The sequence below is a fragment of the Euprymna scolopes genome, chromosome 7 (genome assembly GCF_053919585.1).
Source record: "Euprymna scolopes isolate OS-2025 chromosome 7, ASM5391958v1, whole genome shotgun sequence".
NCBI lineage: Eukaryota > Metazoa > Mollusca > Cephalopoda > Sepiida > Sepiolidae > Euprymna > Euprymna scolopes.
In genome coordinates, this window is record NC_136488.1 from 116623691 (window position 1) to 116650464 (window position 26774).

General features: G+C 31.4%; 1 protein-coding gene across 10 annotated transcripts in view; it reads right to left on the reverse strand.

Annotated features, from left to right (window-relative positions):
• Positions 1-26774, reverse strand: part of LOC145279904 (putative E3 ubiquitin-protein ligase RNF144A-A) — a 136537-nt gene that overhangs the window by 107118 nt on the left and 2645 nt on the right. For 3 of the 10 annotated variants that reach the window (XM_080131449.1, XM_080131454.1, XM_080131453.1), the window contains exon 2: positions 26134-26320. The exons of the other annotated variants lie outside the window; for them this stretch is intronic. The gene's annotated coding sequence lies outside the window, so the exon portion shown is untranslated. The remainder of the gene's footprint in view (positions 1-26133; positions 26321-26774) is intronic. 10 annotated transcript variants of the gene reach the window in all.

Consider the following 26774-nt stretch of genomic DNA (forward strand, 5'->3'; position numbering starts at 1 on the left):
GATCTACCGCAGATGTGCTGACGGTTATATCCCACAGGATTAGTGAATCTCTTGACAAAGGCTTCCTTTCTAGGGCAATTGCTCTTGACATATCCAAGGCCTTCGACAAGGTATGGCATAAGGGTCTACTTCACAAGATTTCCAGCTATGGTATAACTGGAAATGTTTTCTCAATCATTAAATCATTTCTCTCCAATAGGCTCATAAGAGTAGTGGTAGATAGACAAAAATCGGAGGCCTGCAATATAAATGCTGGAGTCCCTCAGGGGTCAATCCTGGGCCCAACTCTCTTCCTGATCTACATCAATGACCTCCCTAAACACATACTTAAATCATTCGTTGACATCTATGCTGATGAAACGACCATCTACGACAACACATCAAAGGCTGTAAATGACAAAGTTCTCTCTAATTCTCTCTCCTCTGATCTCGAGCGCGTGGTTCAGTGGGGGAAGATGTGGCTGGTTACCTTTAATGCATCCAAAACCACTCCTATCCTTACATCATCAACGCTCTGATAAGTGTGATGGATGGCTCTCGTCTGGGTGAGACCCCGTGTTTGACCTTCTGGGTTTGACCTTTACTCCTGATCTGAAATGGAACACGTACATCAAGTCTGTTGCCAAGGTCACTGGAAAGATGGTGGGATCCTTCTACCGCTCCAGAAGATATCTCACTACATATGTAATTCTCTATCTATATAAAAGCGTTGATGTTGAAGAGACGTTGCGAGCCTATCCTTGTTTTATCGTTATTTCCATGGCAGGTGCTCGTCTGAACTCCAATCTCTGGTCCCCCCTCGCCAATCTTTCACGAAAAACACCGTCTAGCTGAATCCACTGTGAAAAATTTCCCCCACTCTATAACTGTGCCTAAATCAAAACTTGGATTCCATGAACAAAGCTTCTTTCTTAGAACTGCACGCCTGTGGAACTGTTCCGTCTGCCTGCTTCCCTCCGGACTACAACTTGGATGTCTTCAAGTCCAATGTTAACAAATTCCTAATGAACCGCCCCCTTAATTAAACACTTCATCAAATCTCCACACTAACGTAATGTACTTGTAATAACCCTTATCCCTGAGTGGCTTCTGGGCCTTGATAAGTGGTGATCACTGTAAAAAAAAAAAAAAAAGCACTTGTGCGTGCCCCCTCGACGTAAATACCTCTGACAAACCCAACAAGCAGCTAAATCTCACCCCTTCACAGTAGAGATCCTTAGATATAAGAGAGCGTTCTACTCCAGTAGTTTCTTCCCAGGACAGCTAGACTTTGGAATTCCCTGCCGGGTCCCTGCTTCCAACTGTACTGACATGCAGAAGTTCAAGTGCAACATGAACCGACATCTTGCTGCCCAACTCCCTACACAGTACCCCCGATGCCCATGTCCCTGATAGTAGCCCCCTACAACAAAGTAGCAATATGCCTTCTTTGGGGTGAAAAGGTAATAAAAAAAAAAAAATAAATAAAAAATAAAAAAATACAGACTGTCATATTTTACATACTGCACTTATACCGTATACGGTACTAATGTTTTACTTAATTGTTAGATGCCTCCCATGTTAAAACTGGGTCAATCTATATACAGTGCCGACAAAAAAAGTCAGCATTTGTAATTTTTTCAAAAACTGTAAATTTAAGCTAAATTTAATGTAACTGTTTAAACAAACTATACCTCATTTGATTTGCTTTTTATTCCTCTATAATGTTACCTGTCCATATTTGAGGAGGCAAAAAGAAAGTCCGCAGCAACAAATTCACTTAAAACCAGTTTAAATTATCACCTCTAAATCAGTTTTAAATATCCACCAACAGGCAACAGAGCATCTCTAATCGTAATTGTTGTTGTTCCAGGGTATACAACGTAACATTTAATCCATATGCTATGAGTTTCTCTTAGTGATCGTCAGGAGCTCATTAATCCCCACCTTTCTGGTTTATCCAATCGAGAAATCAGTCACAGATTGAAATGTGATGAGAAAACGGTACGAAAGACTGTGCAAAAACACCAAAATACCGGCAGAGTTCATGATGCCCCTAAATCTGATCATACTACAGTTACTTCTAACAGGGAAGACAATGCTCACAAGATCCGCAGCCTAAGAAACAGATTTGAAACGGCTCCCAAAATCCAATAACAGTGCAATCTTGTTAAAAAGTGCTCTCTTTTATCAAGAACAGATTAAAGGAATTTAATTTGCGAGGATATGTTGCAAGACGCAAGCCAATCATTTCTCTAAAGAACAGAAAGCGTCATTTGGACTTCATCAGATGCAATGAAGATCATGACTCTTCATATTGGTCAAAAGTGATTTTTAGCGATGAAAGCAAGTTCAATAGGTTAGGCAGTGATGGTAGGCAGTACGTCCGGAGAAAAAGACACAGAATTTAATCCTAGGTGCTCAGTGTCAACGCTGTAAGGTGGTGGAGGTTCAGTTTTAGTGTGGGGCATTATTAGTCCCAATCGTCCAGGGCCTATAGTTCGCTTGCAAGGTCGAATTAATTCGACCAAGTACATTAATAAGTTGACTGAGCATTTTCTACCCTACTTTGGCCGGAATTTGGATGATAATCCCATCTTCATGCAGAATAATGCTCTGATTCACACAGCTGGAAATGTCAAGAGGTTCCTGGAAGAGCGTGATATTCCATGTTTAGATTAGCCTGCACAATCTCCAGACCTCAATCCTATCAAAGACGTATGGCATTAAATCAAGCAACAGCTACGCAATGATAAAATTTCAAATTTGGAAGAACTTTGGAGAAAATTAAAGAAAAGTTGGATGCTCTTTCACCGGAGTATTGCTGCAGTCTAATTCAAGGAATTCCCAAAAGATTGCAAGCTGTCAAATTGCAAAAGGGCTACTACTAGCTCATTGTGTTCCTGTTGTATTTGTGTTGCATAAATTTACATTTAAATAACAATTTTCCATTGTGCAGACTTTCTTTTTGCCTCCTCAATTTGAAGTTATTTTTTTAAATTGAAGTGAACACTAGAATACTTCAATTAATAGTCAAATATGAACAGGTCAAATTATAGAAGAATAAAAGACCAATCAAATGAGGTATAGTTTGTTTAAACAGTTACATTAAATTTAGCTTAAATTTGCAGTTTTGGAAAAAATTACAAGTGCGGACTTTCTTTTTGCCACCTGTGTATCTATAAAAGTGAAAATGTGTGGGTGTACATTTCCCTACCAAATAATTGTCAATTTTTAGTCTAGAGATTTGACATAAGAGGTATTGAGATTTGGAAAAATCTTTTTAAATCGGTTTTCGGACAGAAATTTGGCTGTCAAGGGGTTAAAGTTCAATGATTTGACCTTTGAAAATTCTACCAAACTCCTCCAATTTTGGGTCTAAACATTAGAAATTTTAAATGTAGGTTACTTGGACATGGATCAAACTTTTTAATTTGATTTGAGCCCCAAAAAATAAATGTTAAGGGGTCAAAATTAGGGTCAAAGTTAAAAAAATTTTACCTCTGCCGGTCTCTAGCAAATTACTCAGTCAATTTTTGGTCTTAACATTTGAAATTTTACATAAAGAGTATTCAGAGATAGGGCAAGTTTTTTAATCGGTTTGGGTCGAAAATTTGAGCTTTGCTGTGTCTAGCAAACTTCTCAGCCAATTTTGGGTCTAAACACTTGAAATTTTAGATGTAGGTAACTTGGACATGGATAAAACTTTATTTTGATTTGAGACCAAAATAATAAATGTTAAGGGGGTCAAAATTAGGGTCAAGGTTAAAAAAAATTACTTCTGTGGTCTTTATAAAACAAAGACAATTTTTGGTCTAAACATTTAAAATCTTACATAAAGTGTATTCACACGTGGGGAAAGTTATGAACAGTACATGGGGCCCAAGCAAAGCCGGGCTGAACTGCTAGTTAATAATAAAGTTAGTATAGTATTGCAACACTGTCCATATTCTGCATAATACATTCATGTGTAAAATGGTAAGGGCTTGAATACAATTCAGCATGTTAATTTATGCACAATTTGAAATCTATTGATGACTCAAATGTGGGCGGTGAAGTAATTTACAGACAATATAGAGAACTTCTCAGGTAATAATGGGAAAGTGTGTGAGGAGAAAATAATTAAGGAGAAAAATTTGTGCTGCCTCCGTTTACTAACATGCAAATTGGATTGTGATGCTTCTAGGAATTAATAAGATTTTATTATAATGGATGAATGCAACTGCAAAAACCTATATAAGATAATAGCTAGTAGTCTGATCATAATTACTGTATATGTGGCGTCTATGTGCCAAGCTATGTTTTTTTTTTCCATAGGGGAATAACTGGTCCTATTTATTATTATATACTAGCGGAGGGTACACGGCGTTGCCCTGATTTTTAGAGGCGTGTGTGTTGGGGGGGGGGATAAAATGAAAACCGGTGTGTTTCCTCATAGTGTTCCTTGTGAATGCATCCACTGTGGTGTAAATGGGGAGAGGGGAAAGGAGGAATCTAATAGAGAGAAAAGATGTTGCAACTTCCATTGAATCTAAGAGATTTTGGCAGCGGACTCTCACCGGAAAAAATATAGGAATGTACCATTGTCGAGGAACTGTAGAGGTAATAAATAGGCCTATAGCAAACCTCAGATAATGTTATACAGTCTGTACGCATTATATTTGTATGTAATGTCATGATTTTTAATCCTATTAAGGTCAAAGTTGGAGGGGAAAAAATGAGTTCCTTTTATTGATATAGAAGATAGAAGAGATGGTGTTTTCATTTAAAGGATGCACAAATTTTTTTTTTTTAATTCTTAACTTTTTTTTTTTTTTTTTTTTTTTTTAAATGATACATGATGAAAACGATATTTTAAACCCAAATGTTTGATTTTGAGAGAAATTTTAAGTCTTGTACTACTAAAGTAATGAATTTCTTCCACAGTCGTGGTTTGCACCAAATACACACCTACATTGTTTAACTGCAGGAATTAAACAATTGGACAAGCAAGTGTCATATTTCTGGAGGATAGCATTTTCCAATTGCACAAGTGCAATTTGGTTATTATGATTGATTAAAAGGATTGGTAAGGTTTCAATTGTTGCGTATTCTCACACGCCAGACACTTGTTGGCCTTTTTTCATGTGTAAAAACACTTGTGATACTTCCGGATATATTTGTTGACAGCTAAAATCAAGCTGAACATTCAGATCAAAGTCAGATGATCTGATGAGAAATAATTGGAATGTTTCATCTGTTAAGAAACAAACAAAACATTGTAAATTCTTTTTTGATTTATTGATAGGACTGCTGACCTCAATTTAAGCTAAAACCAAATAAAATGTGTCATAAAAGATAATTGCACTTATTCAAAAATAGGTTTAGAAGAAACAAGACCAAATCGGCAAGCAATTGTGTAAATATATGATACAAATCAAACTAAAACAATTTCTGGCAGAACAAAATCTTCAAATGTAAAGTTGTATTGCTGTCTGTTCACAATTTGATCAATATATACAAAAAGGTAGTTTCACAAATTTTCACACTGAAAACAAACTTTTATACACTTTTATTCCATCAGCTCTATATATACTATTTATTTAAAAGGAAATCTACATTACAAAAGTTACTTAATATAAATATCACATTAAAGAAAATCTATTTTAATAATTAGCTGTTATTAGTTATATAATTATAGTAATAGAATTGACAATTTATTTGCTACCAAACAAGCAGAACAATTTTTACTACCCCCTCCCCCAATTACTTACTAAATATAATAATGTTACTCTTGAGGCTCCCACGTCAAAAAGTATGGTTGAAATCAATGTATGAAAATAAATCATTCATCAGAATATTATCAGCATTTTTTTTTAGATGAGGATTATTCAGATTCTTCGGACTACTGTTCTCTTCTTTAGTGTGATTTTCATAATGTTTCAGTTAACGTAATCGCCGACTTTCTTCAGGTGTATCTTGTCGAACACACCAATCTTTCTGTTGAACCCAGGAATCTGGATTGAATTTTGAATGGGATCCTTTAATTCACGGGGGTAGTATTCTCTTATTCTGTCAGCCATGGCTGGATAGAAGTCCTAATTTGCAATTTTACTTTCGGTCACCGACCGTCAGAAACAACAGCGTAGTGATCGCTAGTGGAGGAAATTGGATAGAAATTGACTATAAGGGGTCGGCTCAACAAGAACTTGAAAACAATCATGTTGTAGTCAGCTGGAAAGCAGAACAAAGTTTCACAGCCAGGCAATTATAGAAAAGTAGCTTTGTTCATGGAATTTGCATTTAGATTTAGGCACAGTGGGGGAAATTAGAGGTTGTAACTAGACAAGTGTTTTTTGTGAATTTCTAGCAGAGGGGGAGGACACTAGATTGAACCTTAGACAAGCACCTGTCATGAAAATGATGGCGCAGTGCCAAGTTCGCAACATCTTTTCTATGTGAAAGAAGTTGCATATAGGAGAAAAAAAAAAAGGATCATCTACTAGATTTTGAAGCCAGTTTTGAATTTTGTCAAGATAAGATAGGGTGCTCCGAGCAGTGTAACCCGACGCGTGTGTGGCTCCTCGACAATCGCCAGACTCTCAACGTCATGTACCGTGGATTTTTCGTTCGACCGTTCTTCTTATGGCCGGATCGTGCTTTTCCCCGTTGCCGACTGTCGATGAGAACACACGCGGTTCACAAAATAGAAATATGAACAAAGAAATCAAACAACGCCAATGTTCACATATAAATTGACTGTTGGACTTGTGAGTGTGTGTGTCTTCCCCTGTTCTATTGATGTTACATTTGTCTGTTTCACAATCAACTCCAAAATTGTCCACGTCTCTAGTTCACAGTCAACTCTATAACTGTTCAACTATCACTGTCCAACCGCTGTCTAGATCTCAGCTGTCACTGTTCAACTTCCATCCACTCTCGATCTCTAGCACATCTCGATCTCAACTGTCTGTCCCCTCTACGTTGGTATCACTGGTCGCCCACCCCATCCTGGTTACCGGAAGCTGCCCTTCCCTGTTTTATTAATAGGTGTCTATTGTTATTGTTAGCTACTTCCTATCTATTGTTAATTGTAGGATATTTCCTCTTTCTTTGTTTTTCTAAGCTATTTCCTCTTCCTTTGTCTATTGTAGGATATTTCCGATTTCTTTGTCTATCCCCCCCCCCTCTAAGCACTTAGTGGCTCAAATCCACCCCAGGACCACTTTATAGTATCACAGCAGCTCCTCCTCAGATGTGGCAACAGTACTCTATTTTAGAATGTATTAGGCTCTTACACAGGTAGAGGATTGCATTGGGAGTGAAATACCTTCTTGAGTGATAGAATTACAAACATTCTCCCAGTGACCTTGGCAACCGATTTGATACAAGTTTTCCATTTCAGGTCAAGAGTGAAGGTCAATATCAGAAGTTCGTCTAAGTAGAGTGCTTCTTATGAGATCCATTCATATCAATTGGGGCCAAGTGAAGATAAGAGTGTTGATGGTGAAAACCATCATAGTGTTTTATTTTGGATGCATTAAAATTAACCAGTTACCCATCCCATTGCACAAGGTTGGAGGAGAGACTCTGAGATCTTGGTTGTTGGTGGCCTTTGAAGTGTGCCATAGATGGTAGTGTTGTTTATGTATATGTCAATGAATGAACTTAGAATGTGGTTTTGGAGATTATTGATGAACATGAGGAAGAGAGTGGAGTCCAGGATGTATCACTGATACTTTGAGCTTCGGGCACCATTGATGACTACTTGTATAAACCTATCAGAAAGAAAGGATTTGGCTAATTCCATGGAAAACGGTCCAAAATTAGAGAATTTTAAATCAAATATTTTCTAGTATTGTTATGTTTTTTCTGAAAGACAACGGTGTTGTGTGTGTTACATGTCCATGTAACACACGCAACACTTAATCAACATTTTTTTTCTCATTCTTCAATAAAACCCTTAAAGAAAAAAAAAATCCTTTCTAGTTATAAACTAGTATATTACTGCAAACAAAATAGCAAATCTAGCTATTTTATCCTTGATAGAACACTTGGAATTTGTAACACACATGATGTCACGTGTGTTACATGCCAAAATATCACTTCAAAATCTACAATAATCAATGGATTTAAACATAACATATTCATACAATACTATAAAAGATTTATTTATTAAGATTTCTTCCAATATTTACCATTCCTACTAGAACTGGTGGATTCAGCTTTCCGATCACATTCTCGGGCTGGTATGCAATTATAACAGCTTTATCTGGCTAGTACCATTGGCCTTTTCTGGAATACTCCATTACCGATACTTCTATAACAGTATCTATAATTGATAAAAATTCACTAGGAAATAAACTTTCTATTCAATTTTTTGTTCTAATTGAGCATTAAAAAAAAAAAAAAAATTCTACGCAAAAATATGACATTACTAAATATATATATATTTTTTCTAAATTTACTCGTACATATATATACATATTTTTTCTAAATTTACTCGTACATATATATACATATTTTTTCTAAATTTACTCGTACATATATATACATATTTTTTCTAAATTTACTCGTACATATATATACATATTTTTTCTAAATTTACTCGTACATATATATACATATTTTTTCTAAATTTACTCATATTTTTTCTAAATTTACTCATATTTTTTCTAAATTTACTCATATTTTTTCTAAATTTACTCATATTTTTTCTAAATTTACTCATATTTTTTCTAAATTTGCTCATATTTTTTCTAAATTTGCTCATATTTTTTCTAAATTTGCTCATATTTTTTCTAAATTTGCTCATATTTTTTCTAAATTTGCTCATATTTTTTCTAAATTTGCTCATATTTTTTCTAAATTTGCTCATATTTTTTCTAAATTTGCTCATATTTTTTCTAAATTTGCTCATATTTTTTCTAAATTTGCTCATATTTTTTCTAAATTTGCTCATATTTTTTCTAAATTTGCTCATATTTTTTCTAAATTTGCTCATATTTTTTCTAAATTTACTCATATTTTTTCTAAATTTACTCATATTTTTTCTAAATTTACTCATATTTTTTCTAAATTTACTCATATTTTTTCTAAATTTACTCATATTTTTTCTAAATTTACTCATATTTTTTCTAAATTTACTCATATTTTTTCTAAATTTTCTCATATTTTTTCTAAATTTTCTCATATTTTTTCTAAATTTTCTCATATTTTTTCTAAATTTTCTCATATTTTTTCTAAATTTTCTCATATTTTTTCTAAATTTTCTCATATTTTTTCTAAATTTTCTCATATTTTTTCTAAATTTTCTCATATTTTGTCTAAATTTTCTCATATTTTGTCTAAATTTACTCATATTTTGTCTAAATTTACTCATATATATTTTGTCTAAATTTACTCATATATATTTTGTCTAAATTTACTCATATATATTTTGTCTAAATTTACTCATATATATTTTGTCTAAATTTACTCATATATATTTTGTCTAAATTTACTCATATATATTTTGTCTAAATTTACTCATATATATTTTGTCTAAATTTACTCATATATATTTTGTCTAAATTTACTCATATATATTTTGTCTAAATTTACTCATATATATTTTGTCTAAATTTACTCATATATATTTTGTCTAAATTTACTCATATATATTTTGTCTAAATTTACTCATATATATTTTGTCTAAATTTACTCATATATATTTTGTCTAAATTTACTCATATATATTTTGTCTAAATTTACTCATATATATTTTGTCTAAATTTACTCATATATATTTTGTCTAAATTTACTCATATATATTTTGTCTAAATTTACTCATATATATTTTGTCTAAATTTACTCATATATATTTTGTCTAAATTTACTCATATATATTTTGTCTAAATTTACTCATATATATTTTGTCTAAATTTACTCATATATATTTTGTCTAAATTTACTCATATATATTTTGTCTAAATTTACTCATATATATTTTGTCTAAATTTACTCATATATATTTTGTCTAAATTTACTCATATATATTTTGTCTAAATTTACTCATATATATTTTGTCTAAATTTACTCATATATATTTTGTCTAAATTTACTCATATATATTTTGTCTAAATTTACTCATATATATTTTGTCTAAATTTACTCATATATATTTTGTCTAAATTTACTCATATATATTTTGTCTAAATTTACTCATATATATTTTGTCTAAATTTACTCATATATATTTTGTCTAAATTTACTCATATATATTTTGTCTAAATTTACTCATATATATTTTGTCTAAATTTACTCATATATATTTTGTCTAAATTTACTCATATATATTTTGTCTAAATTTACTCATATATATTTTGTCTAAATTTACTCATATATATTTTGTCTAAATTTACTCATATATATTTTGTCTAAATTTACTCATATATATTTTGTCTAAATTTACTCATATATATTTTGTCTAAATTTACTCATATATATTTTGTCTAAATTTACTCATATATATTTTGTCTAAATTTACTCATATATATTTTGTCTAAATTTACTCATATATATTTTGTCTAAATTTACTCATATATATTTTGTCTAAATTTACTCATATATATTTTGTCTAAATTTACTCATATATATTTTGTCTAAATTTACTCATATATATTTTGTCTAAATTTACTCATATATATTTTGTCTAAATTTACTCATATATATTTTGTCTAAATTTACTCATATATATTTTGTCTAAATTTACTCATATATATTTTGTCTAAATTTACTCATATATATTTTGTCTAAATTTACTCATATATATTTTGTCTAAATTTACTCATATATATTTTGTCTAAATTTACTCATATATATTTTGTCTAAATTTACTCATATATATTTTGTCTAAATTTACTCATATATATTTTGTCTAAATTTACTCATATATATTTTGTCTAAATTTACTCATATATATTTTGTCTAAATTTACTCATATATATTTTGTCTAAATTTACTCATATATATTTTGTCTAAATTTACTCATATATATTTTGTCTAAATTTACTCATATATATTTTGTCTAAATTTACTCATATATATTTTGTCTAAATTTACTCATATATATTTTGTCTAAATTTACTCATATATATTTTGTCTAAATTTACTCATATATATTTTGTCTAAATTTACTCATATATATTTTGTCTAAATTTACTCATATATATTTTGTCTAAATTTACTCATATATATTTTGTCTAAATTTACTCATATATATTTTGTCTAAATTTACTCATATATATTTTGTCTAAATTTACTCATATATATTTTGTCTAAATTTACTCATATATATTTTGTCTAAATTTACTCATATATATTTTGTCTAAATTTACTCATATATATTTTGTCTAAATTTACTCATATATATTTTGTCTAAATTTACTCATATATATTTTGTCTAAATTTACTCATATATATTTTGTCTAAATTTACTCATATATATTTTGTCTAAATTTACTCATATATATTTTGTCTAAATTTACTCATATATATTTTGTCTAAATTTACTCATATATATTTTGTCTAAATTTACTCATATATATTTTGTCTAAATTTACTCATATATATTTTGTCTAAATTTACTCATATATATTTTGTCTAAATTTACTCATATATATTTTGTCTAAATTTACTCATATATATTTTGTCTAAATTTACTCATATATATTTTGTCTAAATTTACTCATATATATTTTGTCTAAATTTACTCATATATATTTTGTCTAAATTTACTCATATATATTTTGTCTAAATTTACTCATATATATTTTGTCTAAATTTACTCATATATATTTTGTCTAAATTTACTCATATATATTTTGTCTAAATTTACTCATATATATTTTGTCTAAATTTACTCATATATATTTTGTCTAAATTTACTCATATATATTTTGTCTAAATTTACTCATATATATTTTTTCTAAATTTACTCATATATATTTTTTCTAAATTTACTCATATATATTTTTTCTAAATTTACTCATATATATTTTTTCTAAATTTACTCATATATATTTTTTCTAAATTTACTCATATATATTTTTTCTAAATTTACTCATATATATTTTTTCTAAATTTACTCATATATATTTTTTCTAAATTTACTCATATATATTTTTTCTAAATTTACTCATATATATTTTTTCTAAATTTACTCATATATATTTTTTCTAAATTTACTCATATATATTTTTTCTAAATTTACTCATATATATTTTTTCTAAATTTACTCATATATATTTTTTCTAAATTTACTCATATATATTTTTTCTAAATTTACTCATATATATTTTTTCTAAATTTACTCATATATATTTTTTCTAAATTTACTCATATATATTTTTTCTAAATTTACTCATATATATTTTTTCTAAATTTACTCATATATATTTTTTCTAAATTTACTCATATATATTTTTTCTAAATTTACTCATATATATTTTTTCTAAATTTACTCATATATATTTTTTCTAAATTTACTCATATATATTTTTTCTAAATTTACTCATATATATTTTTTCTAAATTTACTCATATATATTTTTTCTAAATTTACTCATATATATTTTTTCTAAATTTACTCATATATATTTTTTCTAAATTTACTCATATATATTTTTTCTAAATTTACTCATATATATTTTTTCTAAATTTACTCATATATATTTTTTCTAAATTTACTCATATATATTTTTTCTAAATTTACTCATATATATTTTTTCTAAATTTACTCATATATATTTTTTCTAAATTTACTCATATATATTTTTTCTAAATTTACTCATATATATTTTTTCTAAATTTACTCATATATATTTTTTCTAAATTTACTCATATATATTTTTTCTAAATTTACTCATATATATTTTTTCTAAATTTACTCATATATATTTTTTCTAAATTTGAAAAATTATGTATAGAACCATGGGAATGAGTTAATGCTCATATCTATGTATAACCATGTCTACATCGAACGAAAGTATTGCGCCTATGTACCCACAAATGAACTTAGATTTAAATCTATCCAGACAAATATGTCTATACCAATAACTGTCTGTATAACTGGGTGTGTATGTGTGTGTATATCAACGTGGATGTCCGTATGTACACGGGGTACCGATGTATAAGTGCACGTACCTGTGTATACGTGTGTGGATGTGAAAGTATATGTGTCCGCTGCCTGCCGTCCACATAGTGTGTGAGATCGTGAAGCTGTGTGTATATATGTCGATGTACGTGTTCACGAGTATTGGTATCTGTATGTGCGCATGTGCTTGCATGTATGCGTGGGGTGCAAGTATGCCTGAATCAATATGCGCATATGAGCCCGTATAATCGCCTCCTTGGGGGCAGGGGCGTCGATGTATGTATGTATCTGCATATGAGCGCATCCATGCCAGCGCACGCGTACCCAATTTTAGCACCTTAAAGAAAATTTGACGTAAGTGAGAGCAACGCGGGTGTCTACGCATGCAGGCGCACATGTGTGCATACATCCCCGCTCTGGTGTGCGAATATATGTGTACATGTGACCGTTTCTTTTAAGTATATATGTACGTACGTGCGCATATGTGTACCGTGCCCGCAACCGCTAAGTAACCCCCTCCAAACAATTAACAACAAAATAAAAACTAAAATAAATAAACCGAATCATATCCCCCCCCCCCCACCAAACATAAGCGAACACCCAACAGGTCAAGACATACTTACCAAGAAATCATCTCACCAAGGAGACGCATAAAAACTTTAACATTAAGACTCTAATTCTAAAGTAACTCCCCCCACATATTCCCCTTCCCCTCCATGTATCCCTATGCCCTCAGCCACACCAGAAATAAACTTCCCAGACCCTCCCCCACAAGTTCCTTAAACCCCAAAACTAAAACATTATCGACATACCAAACGGCCCCCACCTTCCCCCCTTGTTCCCTTCCTCTATTTCTTCCGCCCTCCTCGCCCCCCCTGACCTCATTCACTTTCACTCTCCCATCCCAAAATAGCGAACATTTTTGTAAAAGTCTGAGGATGCTACAGACGACCAAAAAAAACGGTCAAGTAGCTGAAACAATGTAACTTAACAGAAAGATACGGTAATAAAAAATAAAACGCATATTTGCTCTACAACGGTATGGAGCACTTTCTCCAGTTTTTATTAATTACCATTTCCACTAATATATATATATATATATATATATATATATATACACACACACACACACACATATATACACATACAAACCATGAAATCTGAACAAAACACTTGACTTTTCATTCAAATTAGCTAATGTAAATGTCTCCTCTCGTCACCTCGGACATAAGCTCACCACCCTCTTCTCTATTGTTTCAGAGTGTAGAGTGAACAGCATTCTTTAGTGGAACTGAACTTGTATGGAACTTGGAGGCCACACTCAGACTTCATCAATATCGTCAGTGCCGTGTGTAATCAACCCTCATCAGTCTCTTTGCCCATACCTCATCGACTAAGGAAAGGTGTGCTACTCATCTAGGCTGTTCTACGACTACACATCGTCAGGATCTCGCCACTTTTGAAAGCAACTCATTCCACCTAGATAAATAATGAGTGACAAAATTGAAGTCACCTGCCCAGTTACTGGATGTGGCTGGAAATCCCAGAAACTCCCTGAATCCCTCAGTAACATGCTCATTACCTTCGTGAATCTCCATGCCCAAACTGCCCATCCAGCCCCAATAGCCAACCCCCAACAACCAGCAGCTCCCAGGCTTAAGCTTAAGTCCCCATCTATTGGTGCCGAGAGCACTCCCAATCAATGGTCGTCCTTCAAGCGACAATGGTCTACATATAAGACCGGCATGGCTATCACTGATGCTATGTGTGCCACGGCCCTCTTTCACTGCTGTGATGAGGACCTCACGAATGACCTCTTGAGACTTGCAGGAAGATGTGTCATCAATGACCGAGGCAGACCTCCTTGCTGCTATAAGGCGCCTGGCAGTTAGGGAAGAGAGTACTCTGGTCCACCGCATCAAACTCAGTAGGATGACACAGGCCCCTGGTACCCTTATCAGTACCTTCTTTGCTGCTTTCAGAGGTCAGTCTGCCTTATGCTAGTACACAGTGCATTGAGCCAACTGATGTCACAACGCTCCTGGTGCTTCAGAAACTGCACCGGCGAGTAAGTTGCGGCCCTGGCGCAACCAAGACTAGTGATTTCATCAGTCAACATTGTACAGTGTATATGGCTTTAGAGGACTTTTGTACAGAATTTTTTTGTTGTGCCTGCAAAAAACTCACCGTGGGTGGGGGAGATAGCTAATGTAAATGTCTCCTCTCATCACCTAGGACATAAGCTCACTAACCCTCTTCTCTATTGTTTCAGAGTGTAGAGTGAACAGCATTCTTTTTCACGTCACTCACCTGAAATTCCTCGCAAACTTGTGGGGGAGAGGAATGCATGTCGAGCAGGTTTAAATTACAGCTGTTTGTGAGTATCTGTGCAGATACTTTTTGAAATAGAACCTTTTAGTTTTTGCACAAGTGAGAATAGTCTGAACAGTGCACATTGTGACATAAATAGAAGAAACTGTCAGCAGCTGTATAAAGTTCAACATCAGAATTTTGATTGTCCATGCTCATGTTGTGAAAAAGAACGCTCAACATTCTTTAGTGGAACTGAACTTGTATGGAACTTGGAGGCCACACTGACATCATCAAGATCGTCAGTGCCATGTGTAATCAACCCTCGTCAATCTCTTCGCCCATACCTCATCGACTAAGGAAAGGTGTGCTACTCATCTACAAATGTCAGAACATAAAATAAATCAAGATAGAAACTTCATTCAAAAGATATATAATAGCCAATATACATTTTCCTTTTCTTTTTATAGTCACACACTTGTAATGTTTTCTAAATAATTAAAAACAAAAATTTTCAAATGCGTAATTCATTGCTGTAAGTCACTGTAAATAGACATTATGAATTTACATGATGGTAGCACACGTCCCACAACTAGCTAGTGACACTTGCCTGAAAAGTACTTCATTCATTTCAAATTTTATAAAAGAAATAAATTGCTTTATTTGCTAACCAGTAGTTTTCAGCTTTGTTGATATGAAATGTCTAAATGTTAAAAATAAATTATCGAAGAAAAAATAATTAAAATATTTCATTTTATCACAAGTTAAAATAATCAAATGTTGAGAAAATAAATTTCTTTATCAACCATATGGAAAATTAAGCTGGTCTTGTTGATTTTTTACACTAACCCTAACCAATGTAGATTATTGGTGCTTGCTGCTGCTTGAAAAATGAACAATATCCAAAAAATTTCTACTCCAAAATTCTTACATATATGTTCATTCAAACAGTTTTCAAAAAAACTACTTGATATATTTTTATGATACATACATGAAAAAAAAAAAGAAAAGGTTTTTACACTAACCTGTGTCTGTTTGAAATCTTTTCAATGATGAACTTTAAGGGACAGTGTGATTGAAATCAAATGACCAATTCACTTAGGACAAAAGCTAAGATTAAGAAAATACTTTATTCTGATTGGTTTCCCAATTTGAGTATTTTACCAGTTCACAGAACTTTGGAAATTGATGAGATTTCACATGGGTAACATACGTGACAACAAATACCTTAATTCTCAGAGGTTCAATGAATAAAAATTTACTAAAAGACTATTGTAATAATTAGAAGACTCCATAAAAATTTAGAAAAACACATTTTATAAAAAAGATAAAGGCATAATTCAGAGTTTATACATTGTTTAAAATATCCTTCCCATCTGAATGTAATGCACGTGTTGCTAGAAACAAGACTATTATAAAAAAAAAAAAAAAAAGTCACATGTATGGGTTTTTTTTATGAACTACATGAAAGAGTAATGCTTCAAGACTAAACAAGCCAAAAAGAAAAGAATAAAGTATTATAAGGGCAATGTTATCGCTGAAAACCCTTCTGAACTGTATGTAACACACATGACATGGAATGGCTCATTTGATAGTTAAGACATTTCCAGATATTCCATAACTGGAAATCTTGTGAAGTAGACCTTTATGCCAAAACCAACCAAATGCCTTCGATAAGTCAAGAGTTATTACTTAAGAGAGGAAACTCCTGTCAATAGTTTCACTGATCCTAAGTGAGATTACAATCAGTACATCAGCTGTAGATCTTGCAGGATGGAAACCATATTGCTTGTCAGAGAGTAGGTTATTTTTGCCAAGGCGATTTACAATTTCTCAATTTAACATAGTATCAAGTAACTTACACATGACACACGGGAAACTAATTGGCCTGTACCGAGATCTAGAAGACCAATCTCCAGCATTTTAAAAACTAATGAGGTTTTTCAAGGTGTTGGGAAGCATTTCTCCTTTATGCATCGATTGAACAGCTTCACAAGAATGGGTGCTAACTCCCATTGCAGATTCTCGAGTATCATAATTGAAATATTGTCAGAACCTCATCAAGGTTCTTGATGAGCATGGCAACATCACAAATACATGTGGATATAGCTCAGATTATTTTCGGTTTTGGGAGGAAACCCATGAGACAGATGGCCCTGATCACATAGGGTTGGAGTTTGGTGCAAAGTTCTAGGCAAAGAGTTTGTCAGATGCTGACAGAATCACCTCAGCGCAGTGGGCCCAGTAGTGCAAATAGGCAAAAAAATTGAGGTCTCTTTAACTTTATGTATTTAATAAATAAAAAGTAAAATAAATTTTTACAAAACAAAAAATATATCAATAGCATCATTTTTAGCAATTTTATAATATTTTGAAGTTTCAGCAATCTTGGTTAGGCTTAGTTTTTAATAAGCAAAATTGTACCAACCTCAGAAAACCTCTCAAAAATAGAAGAAAACCCTTAAAAACACACCCCTTACACGTTTTGTTATAGCATTACAAGCGTATGCTGTATTTTTGTGGATATTGGCAATATTACATACCTAATATGCTTCAACAAGTCATATCTTTTTTATTTGTGGGTCAATTTTTCAAAGAATTATATCTATGGAAAGAGAATAAAATAAGCATTCCAATGATGTTAATTTATTTTTCTTTTAGGTGTTCAATGTTTTTTATGCTCCAAGTTAAAATGAAAAAGTGGTAAAAAAAACGACAATAAAAAGGAAAACTGTTTTTTCGATGTTTACATTTTATACATTACGTTTGGATACACATGCATGGGGTCAAATTTGATCGGATATGGCTGAAATTTTACATAGAAGTCCATCTCTACTGGACTTTGATTTATATTTTTACAACCACAGGAAGCAAAGTTATGACAGAGCAAAGTTGACAAAGAATATTTCAAAATTGATAAGATAAATCATATATATCATCCATTTTGATATAGATAATAGTTTCAGAATTATTTTCATATATAATTTGTAAATATTTGATAAATATTAATTGCGGAAATTTCTTTAAAATGTTATCTTTTATAGAAATTCAAACAGAAAAACAGCTCGCTAAGCGCTAATTAAAGTATTCTCTTAAAAATAGAACACTGTTTTTCTGCTTTCGTCTTACTAGTCATTTTTTATTGAGTTTGTCAATTTAAAATATTTAAGTTTTTCAAATTTGATTTCCAAAAAATACTGAGCCAAAATTATTTGGCTATTTTTAACGCTTTTAGTACGTGGGTACTTTTAGTACCCACGTACTAAAAGCGTTAAAAAACAACAAAATGTACTAAGTATATGTGTTTAACTTCTTACTTGTACTTAAAGTAGAATTGTGTTTTTAGGGGTCAAAATAAAATATATATGTATATATATATAGAACAAGTAAAAAGGTACTTGTGCACTTATGCTACCATGCTGAAATAACATTTAGAAACCAATTCTTAACATGGGGAAGGAAGGGTGTTTTGTTAACTATTCTGTACTTTCACCTACCAATTAAATAAAAAGATACCGAGAAACTAGAATTTATTTTTAACTCAGTCAAGACCATTTTTTTTTTTTTTTTTTTTTCCCAGATTAAAAAAACGTTTTTTTTTTTTAACTGAAGATATCTTAATAATTAGGTGGTTTGATAAAGAATTTCATTAATTTTATTTATAGCGGACTATTATCCTCATCTTTTATTAGTTGTTTCAGTGTTTCGGCCAACTATTCCTCTGGCCTTCGTCAGGTGGTAACCACGATGGATAGGAACTCTGAATCTCCTGACTGCATTCACTGCAATTACTGCCTTCCATAGTTGTCATCTCACCACATTTTTGGCCAAGTAAGCCTCTGGCCAGCTTTGGGTAGGATTGAAACCGCTATCTTCAGACAATTCTCATCTGAAACTGTAAAGATTCAACGTCTATCAACTGCGCCACGGGGCCAAAATTGTACATTTTTTACCAAAATCAGATTTTTTTTATTAAATTGCAAAAAGTCTTCAAAAAGTTAGAGCTCACATATGAAAGTATATACTTTTTGAAATCCTTGGTTTGTGGGCTATCTGATGCAATAAAACAGATTTATGCGAGATTTAGCCGCTTGCAGAATTTACTTTGAAATATTCTAAGGTTACAAGAAAAATTTTAGAAATATTAAGATTTCCCCAATTCTGTTTTCAAATAGAAAACATTTATTGCAAATGGATGTTGAATGCATGTTATGTTGTTACTTTACTTGTTATTTTTCGTAAACAGTAGTATCCATACTCATTTTCCAAAAATCGAGAATTGTCCATTGTGAAGTCCCGTGTCCGTTTGGGATTTTTAAAATTTTCTTTTGTTTAAACTTTCCTTTATATCATTTAAACTTTCTTCAATGATTTTTGTTGCAGTAATTGTTTTTATAACATCAATATTTACATTTCAGATATATACATAAGGAATCAGCAAAGTGTCCATTACACAATAAATCCAAGTAATCAGTTATAACAGCTCGCAGTTTCCACTAACCAAATCCCCTGATTATGATGATTGCATCAGTAAATTTGGAAAAGAATTCAATGTAATACAAGATTCTGCTAACTGATTGGAATTCTTCAAATTATCATGAATGCAATTCACTCTTAAAGAGTAGGCACAAGAAAGGCAATTCAGCTGTGCTCAAACTTGCTACTACAGAAGTTGTTTGATGCTATTGTTTGTTGAAAGTGAAGATGTTATAACAAAGAAGTGTTTTCATTTGTGTGCACACATTGTCAATAAGGCATATAATGTAAAGACAAGAATTTATGACACCATGAAAGATTTAAAGTTTGAGTAGCATGTGTCAGGACTAGGTGGTGCAGATTGTATTAGCAAGCAGACAAACCGGACAAATTCTGAATTTATTTCTGATGGATTCCAAATCAACAGATGTGCTGAAGATACTCTGAAGTTGTGAGAAAGTCTAGTTGATGATAATGGTGTGGTTCCTACTAAAAATGGTGACTTTAAGACCAGGCAAGATGTTACAGTGAAACCAATTTCTGTATCAGACCAGAAAAGTATCACCATAACCCATGCCTACATCAATGGTTCCTCAAAGTTATGTAGCATTGCCACAGACTACCAAGAATGGATTAAGAAATATGGGCCATTAGGTGACCCAATTCATGCCTCTAGAGAAAGAGGCCTTAACAAAATTCACGGAGAAACTGGTCTATCTGGATAAATGTAATCATGCTGGTGGAAAAGGTAAGACATCAACAAATGGCCCTCAAGAAAGATATTTTTTCCTCTGATGAGGTTATTGATTGCATACAAAAATGGATTCCTCTGAAACACAGGGATAATTTGTTGCTTTTGCATCGACAGTTGTCAACAATCGTTAGTGTTGTATAATCCTCAAGACAAATTAATCTTGATAAGATGAAAATTCTTTGCTAAAGTACAATTAGGAATATGTGCGATCATTTTAAATGGGTGATGCTAAAATCACTCTTCATGGAATAATTCGACATTTAGTCGAATTGATGGCTATGAATGATAGCTGCAGATTAGGAAACCTGTCAGAGGAATGTTTGGAATCCAACAATAAAGACATCTGTAATTATTTGTCGTTCCTTTCAAGAAAACCATCACCATTTGAACAGTCAACTGATGTTATTTATAGATTGCTTGAATGTTCAGAGTCTGGTGTTGTGAAAAAGTCCAATCAATTGCATCCTAAGTATTGCACTGAACGTGGTGCAAATGATCACACACTATTAGATTTCATTCGAGGTTTTTCAACTTACCAAAGAAATTATGTTTCTCTTGTTAAAGATATCTTGATTGATATGTTGTAATATATATACCATTTTGTATTATTATTAGACTTACAAGCCCTGAACAACTGCCAGCGGATCATTTTTCACTAAGATATGTCCAAATATCTAATTTGCACTTTTAGGAGCAAAATTCTGAATTTAAGTTATTGGGCCGTAAACCACCCGCAAATTTGACATTTTCGAAATATTTTAATTTTTCTGTATTCAACTCATCATTTTACCTAAAAAAAATCCCTCAACCACTACCCGAGTACTTGCCATTGTCTATTTCCACAAATTGGTGATCTGGGCCCACAGTGCTCAGGCCCGTTGATGATTGGGATAAAGGAAGTGCATCTGTTTAGGACGCTGTTTGCGAAAACTTACGAGAGCCAAGACTGTTCTTGTACATTGAATTTGATGAACTGAGCATAGAACTCTCGCATTTTTTATAATCCTTTTGTAGTGATTGCTGGCAGTCCTAAAGGCGACTTTAGTTTCCAATCATCTATTGTGTCTAAATCAATTGAAGTAGTTATTTCTATAAGAAATGGTGGCAACACACTCAGGAGTATACCAAGGCTGGCTGTTCGGTTTTCGTAGTAATTTCTTGGACGCTATATAGTTGTCTATGCCAATGGTTAAGCAATCACATTCTAACTTAACTTGATTTGAGCCCAAAATAATAAATGTTAAGGGGTCAAAGTTAAAAAAAAAAAATTGACCTCTGCCGTCTACCAAATTACTCAGACAATTTCTGGTCTAAACATTTAAATTTTACATAAAGAGTATTCAGAGATAAGGCAAGCTTTTTCATCAGTTTGGGTGGAAAATTTTTAGTTACCAATATATAAACGTATGTATGTTTGCATGTCTGACCAACACTTTCAACAGAGGCGACGGATTTTCTCAAGATCAGTATCGTTTTGAAGTTCGACCTTTCAGACGACAAATATCGAAAAATTGGCTAAAAACATTAATATGTTCACTTTAAACTGGGCACTTTTCTAAAGGGGAGGGGGGGGGTCGCTTTTTTTTTTGCCAATATTTTTGAAAGTCATCCTCTCCTTTCGATTGTCTAGCCTTAATTTTAAAAAATGTCATTCCGGTTTGCTGGTGGTCGTAACAGTATAGACGTCAGGTGTTTTTTCCCCCGTTCTTTTCCTCCTTTGCGGTACGGGTTCAAGCCTGCCTTCCTAATGCCACTTTTTTTTTTTTTTTCCCCCCTTAACATACACATCCAAACCCCCAGGCAACGCTGGGCTAAAATGCTAGTATATTATATTAGAAGATGAACCCAGCGTTACCTGGTATTAAATGTAACGTTAAATTCCTTTAAAAAATAAATTTAAAAAAAAAAAACGGAAAGAAACTGAGACATGTACATGCGAGTATCATGTTATTTCTAAACGGTTCATCTATAATAGAAATCTCACCTGTCCGTTTAAATATATTTATGTATGTATGTCTTGCAAAAACTTTTGACAGAGGCAACGGTTTTTTACGAGGTCGGTATTGTTTTGAAGCTGGACCCTTCAGACAACAAATTACCCTTATAGCAAACATATCTTTATAACGCAGGCATTAACGTCTAAGGAAAAAGTTAATTGTAAGTTAAATGTTTTGGTTTCGATTCTCGGTGGTGGCACACAAGTCATTTTTTTTTTAAATCGTTACTTTATATTGGACCCAATATCTTTACTCCTATGAATTTGTTTTGTGTGTATTGATATTCATATTAAAAACCCTCTTTCTACTTATTTAAAAAGAAAATACAATATTCTTATACATGGGTTGTAAAATTGCATTCACTGGCAAAAGATCTAGCTAATTTGCATATTCTTTTAAACATTCATCTTTAGTTAACTATTATGAGTAATTATATACATGCAGATATTCTACATGATTTATACTTGCATAATATTTGCATAAAAAGTTTATAGTAAACACAAAATTGTTTCCATTTATGTATATATTTTTGTTTAACAAATTTTGCCTACCAAACTCCTCCTAGAGTTTTTGGTCTACAGACATGAAACTTCATATATAAGGTATTTGAATCCATGCAAAACTTTATATTTGGGGGTTTAACAAAAAAAAAAAAAAAAAAAATTAAAAAAAAAATAAAATCGGTGCAAAAGTGTGAAAATTAAAAAAAAAAAAAAAAAAAAAATGAAATTTGCCAGGTGAAGGTTGAACGCCGAATGCATAACATAGTAGCTATTGGTTCATGTTTTTATTTTTAGCCTTGCAGTAAACATGTTTTCATAGCCCAGTCATTTACGGCGGAGGCAAAATAAATCGTGAGCTGAACGTTTTGGTTTCGATGCTCGGTAGTGGCGCACGAGTCTTTTTTATACCTTTTTATATCATTACAATATATTGCATCCAATCTATCTATAAAAGTGAATGCGTCTGTGTGTACATTTCCCTACGCAATAACTCTGTCAATTTTTAGTCTACAGATTCGAAATTTGATATACAGGGTACTGAGATTTGGGAAAATCTATGTGATCAGTTTTTGGCTAGAAATTTGACTATTAAGGGGTCAAAGTTCAACGATTTGACCTTTGAGAACTCTACCAAACTCCAAATTTTGGGTCTAAACACTTGAAACGATTATTATATTGATCATAATTTTTTGACAGAAGAAATAAAATGAATTGCATATAAAACATTAGAAGAAAAATTTTACATCATAAGAATCTAAAACCAGTAAATTATCAATAAATTTTGTCATGATAAAAATACGTTTATTTGATTAATTTTAATTTGTAAAAGAAAAAACGACATTAAAAATATCCAAAATGCAGCGAATTTATTCAATTTTGTCATAAAAAAACGATTGTTTTATTAATATTGCTAAGAAAACATGTTTTACTTCATTATAATCAATTATACATAAATTATGTCTGTAGTATGTGAAGAAATTTTTTATGATAAAATTTAATTTGCTGTTTTTTAATTTTTTCATAATCGTTTTTGTTTTACAATTTAAAAAGAATCCAATAATTCTTTATATAAAAAAATATATTGACAATTTACCGATTTAAAACATTTCAATCGTTTTTTTTTATATTAAAGAAAATTAAAATCAATTTACTAAATTATTTTTTACAAAATTTGCCAATATTTATTGATATAATTGGATGATTCAAAATTTTTCTGTTTTATATGCAATTTTATTTCTTCTGTCAAAAAAATTATAATCAATATAATAGTTTTTTATCATGAGAAAATTTATAAATATTTAAAATCTTAAAAAGGTGAAACAAAATGCCAATTACATTTTTATTAGTGCATAAAGACACATCTGATTGAGTGTCTTTTTTTTTTTTTTTTTTAGTTCTAGTATCTTCTTTTATAGTTTAATATTAATAGTTTTTCAGTTAAACATTTTCTTGAACCTTTTTCTGTTGAGGCAGAAATCTTTTTCAAGAAAATATTCATAATTGTCTAAACTGGGCGAGCGCCATTTGAAAACCAAAACATTTTACTTTATAAAAATTTATCAAAATATAATTGTAAAAACATTTATTGAAAAGTTTGCGTTAGAAAATATAATTTTAATAAAACAATTTTGTAATGAAAGCATTGCTTTCATTACAAAATTACGAAAATTTATAAAAATCCAATGTTGCTTTGAAAGCAACATTGGATTTTTATAAAATAGTTGGGGGGGGGGGTCGAACAAATAAAAAAAATTTCATTAAAATTATTTAATTAAAGCAACTTTGAAGGGTCAAACAACAAATTTAAATGAAACCAAAAAATTACCTACCGCTCGTGAAAAATTACGGACATTATTGTTACTATCAAATGAGGTGAAAACTATTTTTTTACTTTCTATTTAAAGTATTTCATCTAAATTACTAATGAAATGAAAACTATTTTTTCTTGTCATTTAAAATGTCCGCCATGTATCCATGCGTCTTGTGAAAGGTCACGTGACTACGCACGTGTGCACGCACGTACATTTCAATAAGAGCTGCTGAGGCGTAGCGTTAACAAATACGGTGATATGGCGCAAAATAGTGCGAAGGTCCAGGGGTTAATACCATGCAAACAGTAAATTTGAGATGGGTTTGAATATATTCGTTGTCAGCGACCCCGAAAACCAATAAATAAAAAATTATTCGGTGTTCTACTGTTCTGTTGTAGTCAAAGTAAACATTTACTGATTTCTCCCTCGGATTTTAACAACAGGTGCGCGAAAAAAAAAATGGTGTCTATTTTTAGCAATAAAATGTAGAAGTACCAAAATTAATAAGTGCATTACTAATGCACTGCCCTAGCACCAAAAAAGTTTGTCCATGACTACACGCTAAACCAGTAATCAGACAGATCCCTTTTCTGCCAGCGTGGGAATGCAAATGAATGAATGAAATCGTATGCCGGACAGGAGAAAAAAAAAAAAAAAAAAGAAAACTCGGAGAATGTTTTTTGTTTTTACTATTAAAACTAATTGTAATAAATTAATAAAAATTAAATTGCATACCTTAAAATACATAAACGACATAAAAATAAAGGAAAGACAAGCCGGTTACGTACACTATTTAAGAGTTGTTTTTAAGACGCCACAATCACCATAATTTTAAAACGTTAAATCAACAAGAATTTTTATTTCTGCCGTTATCAGTTATAATAATAATAAAATATCGAAGAAAAATGGTCATCCGTTTTCATTTATTAAACACGATTTGATGCTTATTTGGATGTAATGTCAGATTGGATTTCAAATTAATTTCATTTGTGTTGATCTAACCCCCCCCCCTCCCAATAGACGAAACGCATGTAGTTTAATTTATTTTGTACTAATATTTATTAAATTGTTAAATGAAAGAAGCATTTTACAGTATAGACAACAGAACGAAAATGTGGTAAAAAAAAAAAAATAAATAAATAAATAAATAAAAGGTTATAAAAGGTAAAATACGCTAGTTTTCTACTTACCTGAATAAGTTGATGAAAGTACAGAATAGTTAACAAAGCCAGACACAGGACACTCGTGCATTTCAAATGGTTTTGTGTTTATTTTAGGAGAGTTCTAGTCGCGGCATGCAAAGAGTTAACTCACTCTTATGTAAATGGCGAAGAGGTGGGATTTAATTTTTAAATCTTGTGTAGTTTACGGGCGACGCTGAAATAACATTTAGAAAGATATTAACATGCTGAGGGGACTTTCTTAAATATACTATATTTTAATCTAATAAAATTATTTTGGAAACAAACTCACCGGAAGTCATCAGCAACTAAAACACTGCTGGCAGAGTCGGACATTTTTCTGGTTTGACAGTTTATTTTTTTTATATACAAGAAAACTACTTCCGACTGAATGAAAAAAATGTGGTACTCATGAACTTTTGTTACCGTGCTGATATAACATTTAGAAAGCCATTCTTAACATGGGTAGGGAGGATGCTTTCTAACTATTCTCTACTTTCACTTAATATAAGATATCGTAAAACTTGGATCTAACTTGAAAATACTATTTTAAAAAAAAAAATACCGCGGTAACAAAAGTGCATAAGCACCAACATTTTCTATCCTTTTGATTAATTCGAAAAGATATCTGAAGAAGGTCGGAGGTTATA